The following is a 13,433-nucleotide window of genomic DNA, read 5'->3' as shown; positions in this document are numbered from 1 at the left end:
CTTTAGCTTGTCTTTAAGCATAGATAACTCCTATTGATTAGCGTACAAATGGGGGTTTGGGTTATGCCTCATGGACCCCCACAAAAAAATGATGAAAAATACCAAACAAATAAATAGATATATAGATGAATAGATAAATAAATATTAACATAAATAACTGAATTTTCGGTCATGTAAAGTGAAAGAAATAAATATATATATATATATATTTATATATATTTATGTCCGAAATACCATGTCAAAATCTTTCGAAATGTTTGGTAATACATGTAAAACAGGTAAAATTGTTGTTCAATCTGCCATTCTTTTGTCCCGTAAAGATGTATGTCTCATAACGTCACTAACTCACTGTTGACACTACATGTATATAATGTACTCTGAAAATAGGACGGGAAGATGGCGACGCCATTTGTGCATCCCTTTGTCAATACCTGTTTTCTACTCTCGTTGGGTTCGCCTACTCTGCTTGATATAAGTCCCGAGCGAAGCGAGCGAGAAAAATCACCTTTTCATGAGAATCTAAATTTAAACTATTTTTTGGACATTATATTGAGTAAATAAAATGATCTCCTACACTTTTTCTTTACTTCTCTTTCCTCCTTCTTTTTTGTTCTTCTTTGTCGAATTTTTTTGGGCCATGGCCCAACCGTTTCATACGTAGTGTTGAGCGGTTGGTGTCGAGGCGGAGCTTCCAGAACTTCTTGATATCATGCCATTTAAACCTCGCAGATTGCCGCTATTTCTAATCAAATATCGCGGGCAAATACATAATATAGCTTTTACACAACACATTTATTCAACCCAGTTGCGTAATGAACAAAATATTTTGAGGGTGCAAAACATAGCAATGTGGGAAACATTTGTAAAAAGTCGCCAGCGTGCGGAGCGAGCTGGGAAAAAAAATCCTTTTGAAATTAAATTCTAATTATGTGATAGATTTTTCCATTATAGTTAATAACACATTGCATTGTTTCCATTCTACTTGTCTCCTATCATTTCTTTTACTTCCTCTTGGGTGCGGAACCAAGACCCTCCCCGGTAGCTTATTTGCATAAAAGTTAGCAAGCTTATAGCATCATGCTGTATGCAGTCCATTTTTCTTCCCGCTCTTAAATTTCAATCATCGGCAGCCCGGTCGTGTTATTTTTTTTCTTGTCCCTTTTTAGTTTTCCAATTTAGCATTTGACTAATTACATTCTTCCTTTGTTTCCCGCTAGTTTCGGACAGGTTGACTGTCCGTCTTCAGGAGAACGTCGAGTCTCTCTACTACTCATCATCTCTACTCGCCGACGCAAGCCAGCATCTCCTCATCAGCTCTACTACTCAAGCTGTTCTCACTCAACATTCCTTCTGGTTTACAGTCCTTTTCAGGACTATTCTCAAGAAAGAATACTCTATTCTCAAATCTCCAATTTCTCGCCTATCCACTTCTTCTCTTCTTCTATCCACTGATTCTATAACACTCCACATGGTGTACCGTAAACCACATCAGCAATTGTACATGCCACCATGCAAACCTTCAAACAACATCTATTATTATATAGTTAGTGGAAGTGGAAATGAAAGCTTGTCTTTACGTACATGTATGTTTAACGAAAATATTTTAGGAAGATACCAGTCAAAAGAACCAGACACTTGAGCCAGACATCCCCCCTCTCTCTCTCCCTTTCTCTCCCACCACTCAAGGGTGAGTTCCACAGAGATACGGTCCCGAAGGGAGGGGGGAGTTTGTTTAATGTCACCCGCAGCGTTCGGCACGCGCATAATGGGACACTAACTTGGAACGATTTTTGTGATAAATACGGCGAAGGTGTGGTTGGAAAATTGTTTGTATCTCCAGAAAATGCACGTATATGCAGCTAAATTTGGTATCATTTTAAAGCATGAACTACAACAAAGACCGTCATGGTATTTACAGCTCAGCAATAGGCATCGATTTGTAACAGAAATGCTCATGATTTTTTTTTTGCTAACTCCCCCCCCCATTGTCAAATGTTTTCGTCCAAAATTACCTCTAAATGGATTATCATTTTATCTTGAACATTTTTGATCAATTAAAACAATCATTCATCAAAGAGTACCGTGAATTAGAAATAAATTAAGCAACCCGTTTTGTTAAAACAGTACAATATCTAAAACGTGTCATTTTCACATGCGGTAGCCGTAAAGGGTCATTTCCGGTAATATTGAATAAAATGGGCAACTAATAATCAATTTCATGGAGAAATATTGTATGGAGACATCCTACAGGTTCTTATCTTTGCTTAGAACATGAAAAAAATAAAATTTGTGTCATGACCAAAAAACAGTTTTGGCCCCCCTTTGCTCTCTCCTGGCCCACTGTGCGCCGGTGCCTTAACCACTAGACCACAGAGACGGGTTACTGGCTAGGGCGACCCCGATCCGATTGACCGTCAGATAGACAGATTTTCGACAACATAACAATTATAATTTCCTTTGTAGGGTGAATGTGGGTTTTGAACAATGACAAGCCACCATATATATATTTATACATATATACGTATATACAGTGCGTCCCAGAAAAAACGAAACCGAGATTTAGCGATCATTTATCATTACTTAATCATAAATAAAATAGACAATTGACCTACCAATTTAAAGCTTAGAATCTCCTCTTTCATCTGATATTACTTAGATTATTTCTTATTCACGCATGAGTGAGCAAATGCAATTTGAAGAAAGGATATCAAAAACTCATTTGGCGGGGGTATCTGGGTTTCAAATAGAAAACCACATTTTTGAAAAGTTCAATATCTCCTCTTTAATTTGATACCTAAATTACAGAAAATGGTAACGAAATAACAAAGTTCTGGTCATTTGAAATAAGGCTTAAATTTCAATAATTTCATAAAATGAAGAGGTTCTCCAGGATGGCTTTCAAACTCTCTCGACACTCTGTTTTGTTGACGATCAGCCATGCATTAAATCTTTTGTTCACCATGCGAAAGCTTCTGTGGGATACCGGTGAAAACGGTTACACTTCGTATTTCCGAAGCTTCGTAATTCCGAAGGTTCTTTATTCCGAAGGTTCGTAATTCCGAAACACGTAAATTGCCTATACCTCGATGTTCGTTAATCCGAAAACGAAAAAGGGTTCGTTAATCCGAACATTTGTGGCGTAATTCCGACGATTCGTTATTCCGAAGGTTCGATAATCCGAAAACGAAATAAGGTTCGTTGTTCCGAAGGTTCGTTAATCCGAAAACGAAATAAGGTTCGTTGTTCCGAAGGTTCGTTAATCCGAAAACGAAAAAAGGTTCGTTATTCCGAAGGTTCGTTGATCCGAAAACGAAATAAGGTTCGTTTTTCCGAAGGTTCGTTAATCCGAAAACGAAATAAGGTTCGTTAATCCGAAAACAAAATAAGGTTCGTTTTTCCGAAGGTTCGTTTATCCGAAAACGAAATAAGGTTCGTTAATCCGAAAACAAAATAAGGTTCGTTAATCCGAAAACAAAATAAGGTTCGTTAATCCGAAAAATGAAAACCGGGAAAGCAGAGGCAGAGGCAAGGGGAGGGGGGCGGGGGACACTGTTGCCGTTCAATTATCATATGAGGATGGGAAGGCAAGGACCTTCCGAACGAATTTTCGTTGGGGGTAAAGCCAAAAAATGAAACTCATACGTCAAAATTGGGACTGTGGTGATATTTTCAACTTAAGATTATCATCTGCTTGAAGTCATTGCCTGTTTGATAGTGATTAAGTAGAGAATAACTTTTTTGAAGTGACTTCTTATTATGGCAAAATGTATATTTAGGCTTTATTTTTCGGAAGAAGTATAATAAGCGAGCGGCTTGGTAAAACAAATTCAAAGGTGAAGTTGTATAACGTTTTTTGTGGTCAGTTATTCTTAAAATGTCATTATTGCGAGGTGTTGCGAGCGTGAATCACAAGCTAAAACTTTAGTTTATTTCAATAAAAAATGAAAATTAGTTTTTAAAAATCCGAGCAGATTTCTGCTGTCATTAAAAAGATGTGCATCTAACTAAAGAATTAACACGAGCGCAAAACGCGAGCTTAAACATACTGACCAGAAAAGGAACCTGTTAAAGAAAGCATTTAGTGACCTCTTTAGGATGCATATTTCACCAATCGAATGAGAGTGCGAAGCGCAAGCTGAAAATTTTCAATATTCCAGCCTGAAAACTTAACTTAACTTGTATACTTTAAAAAGAGTATTTTATTTCGAAAAAACATGAAAAACGGCATATTTATTTTTGAAAAAGGAACTTTCCCATTTTGGAAAATATTAATTCCCCTGTTTTTATTCCATTTTTGATGCCCCCTGCCTCCCTCCCGGCGGATCCAACTTTCGTCAAATAGAAGGGGGGATTTTTTTCAGCCATATTTTCCTTGATCGGCAGTTTAAAGTTTATTTTTGTTTCTTTGAAAGGGTAGTCCTAACAGTCAATAATTAGCTTTATCCTTATAAAATAAAGTAAATATGTAATAACATGATAAACCCTTTTTAAATAATGCTAGCGCGAGCTATATTTTTGTTAATATGATGGGCAATATGTTTGTGATCTTCAAAGCGAGATGCCTATGTAACTAAATTTAGATAATAACTGCTAGCAAGAAGCGCGAACAGAATTTTTAAATATATAAGCTTTGATCTGATCTAAAGGGGACATTTTAAGAACTTTTTGCAGTTAGCCATGAAGACGATGCGTGTTTTAGCCAATGGCGGCGGAACGTATTTTTTTGGGGGGGGGCAAAGTAAAAAAAAGGGGCCAATAGGGGCAATTTGGTGCAAATTAGATTATCATCCAAGAATGCTATAGAATGTCCAGTTTTCAGGTTGGAAAATCGGAAAAAATTTGGCTCACGTTTCTCGCTCGCATCAAGTATTGTTTATTGAGGAACTCATTCTATTCCTGGTTACAAAAAAGAAGTATGAAATGTCCAGTTTTCAGGTTGGAATATCACAAATTTTAAGCTTGCGGTTCGCGCTCTCATTATATAGTTCGTGAGATATATATTCTATTCATGAGTCACTAAATGCAGTCTTTAAAAGATTACTTTCTGAAGCCTGTTGCATAAAACTTTTTACCTGAGAAAACTCTGGTAAAAACTGAAAACTAAGGTTAGTCTGATTTCCGCCAATTACTTTAGCACAGGGCAAAAACTCCTGTAAAAACAACCTGAGTTTTCTCAGGTAAAAAGTTTCATGCAACGGGCCCCAGGTCAGTATATAAACAAATTACAACTCGCCCTCGCATTAATTCTTTAGAAAGATACACATCTTTCTCATGATTACAAAAAATGCTCCGAATGCTCACTTCACGTCTTGTCACATGAAATGTCTACTAGTTTCAGCTTGCGATTCGCGCTTTCAACATCTCACATGGATCATTATTAGTATTATTTTTATTTTTATTACCAGCAGAAGCTGTTATTAAAAATGACATCCCCTCCAATACAAATCCTATTATCTAGAGGTTGCTCGCACGCTTCCAACACACTTGATCCCCTGCATCTTTAATTAAACCATTTGCTTATAGGCATCAATTGCTCAGATAAAATCGAAATTAGCCTATGCTTGATCAGGGCGCCATTCTTAATGAAATACATGCTTTGGCCCCAACACACATCATCGATCGTTATTACTATCATTGCATAATATCGTGTAATCTTGTAATGACAACATCGTTTTTGTTACCAAAATGAATTATTTTCATTTTCGGAAATACGAACCATATTTAATTTTCGGATTAACGAACCTTATTTCGTTTTCGGATTAACGAACCTTATTTCGTTTTCGGATTAACGAACCTTATTTCGTTTTCGGATTAACGAACCTTCGGAATTACGAACCTTATTTTGTTTTCGGATTAACGAACCTTCGGAATTACGAACCTTATTTCGTTTTCGGATTAACGAACCTTCGGAATTACGAACCTTATTTCGTTTTCGGATTGACGAACCTTCGGAATTACGAACCTTCGGAAATACGAACCTTCGGAAATACGAACCTTCGGAATAACCGAACCTTCGGAATTACGAAGCTTCGGAATTACGAATGTATGCGGGTGAAAACATGTTTATCTCATGAAATTATGGAAATACAAGCCTTATTTCAAATGAACAGAACTTTTTCATTTCTAGACCATTTTTTGTAATTTTGGTACCAAATCAAAGAGCAGATATTGAACTTTTCAGAAATGTGGTTTTCTTTTTGAAACCCAGATAACCCCCGCCAAATGAGTTTTTGGTATCCTTTCTTCAAATTGTTTTTGCTCACTCATGCGTGAATAAGAAATAACCTAAGTAATATCATATGAAAGAGGAGATTCTAAGCTTTAAATTGATAGGTCATTTGTCTATTCTATTTATGATTAAGTTATGGTAAATGATCGCTAAATCTCGGTTTCGTTTATTCTGGGACGCACTGTATATATATATATATATGTATATATATATATATATATATATGTATATATATATATATATATATATATATATATAATCAGTGAATAATCCTTGTACGTAATCAAGGACTACTATATACGGAAGCCCAATTTTAGTGTTGGCGTTAATTCAATTTTTTTTCAACAAATTACATGACAAAATGAAACGGTTGGATAGCCATTTTCAGCATATTGAAAACTTTGTACAGGGTGATTGACATTAACTAGTGTTGCAGACACATGTGGAACACTCTATTACTACTGGGTAGGGGTAAACTATCCCATTGAGTAAGCTAAATAAATGAATCTTGGTAAGACGTCGGCTACCCTGGCTTCTAATAATAATAAAACTAACGCCTTATTTTACTCTGGGATGCCACTTCAGTTCTGAAAACTTTTCTACCAGCGGACCCTGCTTAACATGATAATAATATTATTACCCCGGCTCTAGCAGCCTAATAAGGTCGATTCTTTCAGCTAGCTAAGTAATAAAAACAATGTTTTGTGATATGAAATGACTGATATTCAAACAATATTTACATACCTATGCAGCGTAATAGTTGTACAAACGAGATATCCAATGAATACTTTGAATATTTTTCATCTTTATCAATATCAAGTAGCAATATTAGGGTTTTTCTACTTTACGAAAAAGTTGCCAAGCAAGATTAGTAAAATATTTTGTATTAATAATTCTGTACACTACCACAATACACGTATGAGTAGTTTATTTCATTTATGGAAAGTAGGAAAAACCTTTGTACAAAAAGCTATACGTTTTAATTTCCCTTTAATCTGGAACTCTGTACCTAATTTTGTTCGCTCATGCAAATCTCTCTCCCTCTTTAAAAGAAGATTAAAACAATACTTTACTTCAAAATATGTCTAATTTAGCAGCTTTGTTACAATTTTATATCCACAATACGGATTTTCTCAAACATGTACATAAATCCTTCACCTCTTTTGTCACCTATGTTTTTTTTTATGCATATATATTTGTTTTTATTATAATATGCAAAGTAGCCTCCACATAATCATTTGATAGTTACGGAGACTTTATCTCACAAGGCTATTATTGGCTTTATTTTAAGTCTTCCTCTTTCATTTCTTTTATGACCATACAGGTCAAATTATATTATTGTATCTATCTTAAGTTATTTCTGTATGATTTATTAGCTTTATTATTAATCTGTATACTTGATGTGTATATTTGATGCAAATATGTACTCATTGTTTTTAGAGATGAAATAAATACGAACTGAACTGAGTTCACATAATGGAAGGATCGTATCTCTATTCTTGCAATTCTCCACATGTTTGTGCCAGCTCCCAAAATCAGCGGATTTTTCAGAATGTCATATGAAATAACATAAACAGGAACGTTCCATTTAATATACATGCTTCTTCATATATAATTCTACACTCTTGTAGTTTGTGGGGTAATAGAAAACTATTCCGGCTAAGCAACAGTCTCCTTCAGTGCATGGGAGAGAGATAAACGCGCACAAGTTTACGTAAGCGCTCGAAGCTGCATATGCATTGACTGAATCTCCCATTTCCACAGATTCCCCTTTTTTCATTGAAGTTATAAATATTAAATTGTCTACAAATGTACCATTTCATTTCATTTTATTTATTTCCACATAAAAACACATGATACATAATATACATAAAGCTGAACATAATTGTGGAGGAGTCACTAAAAGCCAAGGGCTTGTCAAGAGTGACTCCTACTGTAGAGTTACTTTTACATAATACATATACATAATACAAGTATCAAATTATTACAAGGAAAGAATATTACTACAAAAGAGAGAGGGAAGAAGAAAGGAAAGCAAGAAGGAGTTTGATAAAGTGATAAAACAAGCAAGTTATGTGTTGGTTATTACATTACATATTCTCTAGTAGCAACTGTTTATATTTTCTCTTGAAATGGTTTAAAGATTTACTTTGTCTTAGGCTATCAGGTAGATTATTCCATAACAGTGGACCTTCATAAAATATTGATGATTTAGCAACTTGTTTCTTCATCAAAGGTGGATGAAATTTATCCTTATTTCGGGTATTATATGTATGTACATCTTTATTGAATAAGAAGAATGATTCGAAAGACTTGGGTAGCAAGTTGTTATAGCAACAGTACATAAAAGTAGCAATATAATATTGACACATTTCATTAATTGGCAAAATATTTGTTTTTTTGAACAAGGGTTTACTAGAAGATAGATAAGTGGAATGAGTTACAATACGTATGGCCTTCTTCTGTAAGACATGTATGCGATTCAATTTAGTTTTAGAAGCAAATCCCCAAACCACTATACAGTAACCTAAGTATGATGTAATAAAAGAATGATATAAGACCTTCAGGACATCCTGTGGTAAAAAACTTAGTTTATTAAGTATTCCTATACTTTTTGCAAGTTTGTTATTCAATTGTGAGATATGCGGGTTCCAAGTAAGTTTTTCATCAATTGTAACACCCAAAAAATTAAATTCTTTAACGCGTTGTATCGGGATATTTCTAAATAATAATGATCTATGGTCATTTACATTCTTGCAAGTACCAAATATCATATATTTTTTTCAACATTCAAAATCATATGGTTTGTTTTCATCCATGTGTCTATGTATTCTAATTGTTCATTCATGGTTATTATAAGATTTTCAGTATCATTTCCTGTTAAGTAGACGGATGTGTCATCTGCAAATAATATGTATTTAAGTTTGTCAGAACTACAGTAAATATCATTAATATAAATTAAAAATAACAGCGGACCAAGTATTGATCCCTGGGGCACTCCACATCCTACCGTCACTTGATGTGACATACTCCCATTTAAATAAACATATTGTTGTCGATTACATAAATAATCAACGAACCCTGTAGTGAAATACCTCTAATACCATAATGTAGAAGTTTGCAAATCAAAATGCTATGGTCAATTATATCGAAAGCTTTTGTTAGATCTATAAATACGGAAATCAATTTATCATTTTTATTGATTGATTCATTAATATTCTGAACTAATTGTAATAATGCTGAGGATGTGGAGTGCCCGTTTCTAAATCCATACTGACTTTGATATAAAACATTATTTTTGTTTAGAAAAGAGATCAGTATGTTGTAAATGCATCTTTCAAGAATTTTGCTAAATACAGGGAGTACTGCAATCGGTCGATAATTATTCCTATTTTCTCTATCTCCTCTCTTGTGAATAGGTATCACTTTAGATATTTTCATTTTACTTGGAACTACACCTTGCTGTATACTGGAATTAAGAATATTACACAGTGGAGAAACAATAAAATAAATTGCTCGTTTGACTACTTGCACACAAATGGAATAAAAACCAGGACTTGTGTTGTTCTTCATTTGTTTAACAATTTCAATAATTTCGCTACAGGTGATAGGATTAAAATATATTGAAGATGAGTTGGGTTTCTTTAAGAACGAACGAAAATCATTAAGTCCATAATCTGTTCCTTGTTTATCAATGAGTTGTTTACCAACAGTCGAAAAAAATTCATTTAGAGCATTTGCCATTTGCGCATTGTCTGTTATTGTTTCATTATTCACCTTAAGACTTGCAATATTAGTATTTTTTACATTTTTTTTGAGAAGTTTGTTTATTAGTTTCCACATACAAGTCATGTCATTTTTTACACTTTCAAATTTATTCAAGTAATACATGGATTTTGCATATTTTAGTTTTGAGTTTAATGAATTCCGAAATTTGGTATATTTCAGCTTGTTATTCAAAGTTGGATTTAAAACATACTGTTTATGTAAGTGCCTTCGTTTTGTACAAAGATTTTTCAAAGTATTATTTAACCATGGTTTCCTCACACTATTTATACTATGTTTACACTTTTCCAATGGAAAACTTTTATCGTACAACAGCTGAAATTTTGATAAAAAAGAATTATATGAAACCTCAACATCATAGTCATTAATATCCCAATCGATGCATTGTAATTCATCTAAAAATTTCTGGAGCTTTGTTTCATTTACAATTCTTCTATAAACAACATCTTCTGAGTTATTTCCTAAGAAAGAAAATGAGTCGAACAACATCAAACAAACTGGCAAGTGGTCACTTATGTCTGCTGTTAATATGGCAGAATTACCATGTTTGTCAGAATTAGTAAAAATGTTATCTAATATTGTAGCTGTAGTTGGTGTTATTCTGGTTGGCTTTGTTATTGTAGGATAAAAAGAATTGCTGAACATAATATTAAAAAATGATTCAACATTATTGCAACAATCATGTTTCAACAAATCAAAATTGAAGTCACCAAGAATATAGCATTCATATTGGAGGGTATTTACCCTGTTGAATATCTCCACAAGGTGATGTTCAAAGTTAACAAAGGATAAGTCTGGAGGACGATACATGACACCAATGAGTTTATTTTTACCTCTACCTGGAATTTCAATAAAAAAGTATTCAAGAGAAGATGATTGCACTAAATCATGTCTTACTTCATATTTCACAGATTTGTGTACATAAAAACCAGTTCCTCCACCTCTTTTTTAGTTCTGTTGTTAACTATAAGGTCATAATCAGTCAATTGGTACATGTTCAAGTAAGATGAACTATTAAGCCAAGTTTCTGTAATAGCTATTACCTTAAACCTGTGATTTACATCACTCAAGAGCAATTCCAAATTTTCAAAGTTTTTTGAAATGCTTCTACAATTAACGTGTAATAGAGAAAAACAAATGTCATCATGACATGTTGTATATACATTAAAATCATCGACAGAATAATAGCTACATTGAGTATTAAGTTCTCCAGAATTTTCGAATAAAAATGCATTTTGTATCTCATGTGTAGTATTCTTAACTATTACACGAGTGTCAGGTTGAACTCTGTCATAAAAAAATGTAAACATTGCTTCAGAGTATTCTCTTTCATCCTTAAAGTAATTAAAAGGCAACACTTCACCAATACAGTTTTGGCACAGTACTTTCATATCATTATGTGATCTGTCATTTACTTCTGAAAAAGACACATTTATCATAGAAAAGGGAACATTCAATGAGCAATTATAACATGTAAGATGTCCAAGCCTTGAGTTTGTTCTGCTGCTACTCATCATGGGCATATGAAAAATTTTCACTTAGAATATGTAATGCAATGTAAATCCAACATACTGTAGTACTGTCAAGAGAAAAAGAGTAGAAGATGAAAAGAACCATAGTGTAACACTTTCAAATTATTACAAAAATAACAATGTTAAAATCTTAATTCTACCACTACACTAAATGGGTGGACAATAAAAAGTTCAAGGTAGCTTGAATGTAAGAATCAGTGATTAAACTACCAAGTTCTATGGAAAATATAATACATGATCAGTTCTATTTTTATTATGAATTTTAAGAGCAGTAAATAATTTTATATGCAAAGATGTGTATCTAGTCCATCAAATAGTTTGTACTCACAGAGTTCAGTTTGAGTACCCAGAAAAGATAGACCAGGTTAAAAAAATTCAGTTACAGCTGAGTCAAGTAATATTACGAGAAAAAATTATTAATTTGAATATGATAGTCCTTATTGTTGAGATCAGTTTACGTGTAATCTCAGTAATTTCACAAGGACTGTAAATCTTCCAAGCAGGTTATAAGCTTCTTTGTTACACCACCTGTACTGTTGGCGATTTCAACAAACACTCGTCCATCAATGGTCCATGACTGTTTTACTTTAGGGTTATGACGCGCAGCATAGTACAGTGCTTGGTTCTCCTTAGTCAGGTCTTCATTCAAATATATATTGGTTCCTTTTAATTTCGATCTTGCTTTCATTAATGATGACCTTGTTCTATACGAGCGAAATTTAACAATTATTTGACGTGGCGTTTGCTGTATATTTGTATTTGGTGATGATATCCTATGTGAGCGGTCAATTTCATCAGGTGTCACCTTGACTCCAAGTTTCTCCTCAGCTAGCTTACAGACCAGAGCATCGGTACTCTCTTGCGCTGATTCCGGTAGACCATGTATTCTCACACTGTTTCTCCGCGTATACTGCTCCAATTGATTCAATCTCACTTTTGCATAGGCTCCAACATTTGAAGCCTTGTCTACACGCGATTTCAGGCGTTGGATCTCGTCATTTTGGTTTCGGATCTTGTTCTCTAGGTCTAGTAGCCTCCCTTCCTGCTCTTCAATTCGATGAGTAAATGATTGAAGCTCCCCAACTATCACTTCTTTTACAGCTTTTTTCACTAGGCCCCCAACAAGGTCTGCAAATGCTTCACAACTGGTCAGTTCATTGACTAGTGCTGCTATATTATCAACTGGCTGCTTTTTGGGTGGCATTTTAAATATTCAATGTAATCAAAAAAATTGGTAAGATCTCAGACTTCACTCCTGTAGTTAACGGTGCTGAGTAGTAAATACAATAGAGAAGTCAGCAATATGCCGAAAGACTTAATCGATCACACTCACAGTGCATTGACATTGCATCTCTCGCACAGTAAATGAGGTGTAGATCTAACTTTTACACATATACAGTCCCCAGCATGAAATATTCGGTTCATTAATAAAGTATGATATGCTGAGAAGCTTAAAAGTTATTGTTGACTATAAAACATAACACACAGGTACGATCACGGCGATACATTGCTATTGATTCAAGCATTCAATGCAACACAGGATCAAGACATACATGAAAGTCAGTATCTGGGGCTACAGTTTAATGTTACCTGCAATTTGGGTGTGTTACTTTGTCGGTTGAGAGTTCAAAAACTTCAAATTATACTTCCATAGCTTGGCAAATGAAATATCATCCAAAAATCACATTTCCAAAGGAGCCTTCATTATATATTATATTTTGTTAAAATCTGTATGTTAATTATCATTGATGTTATTCAATATAACCATGAAAATAATAAGAGGTAAACTACACGATATAAATGTTCAATAAAAGTTTATTTCGTGGTGAAGAGGTACAGTGCTTTCATTTCCAAGACACACAATTTACTTTCCACTTAAAAAATCC

The sequence above is a fragment of the Lytechinus variegatus genome, chromosome 17, assembly GCF_018143015.1.
Source record: "Lytechinus variegatus isolate NC3 chromosome 17, Lvar_3.0, whole genome shotgun sequence".
Lineage (NCBI taxonomy): Eukaryota > Metazoa > Echinodermata > Echinoidea > Temnopleuroida > Toxopneustidae > Lytechinus > Lytechinus variegatus.
This window is presented reverse-complemented; position numbering follows the sequence as displayed.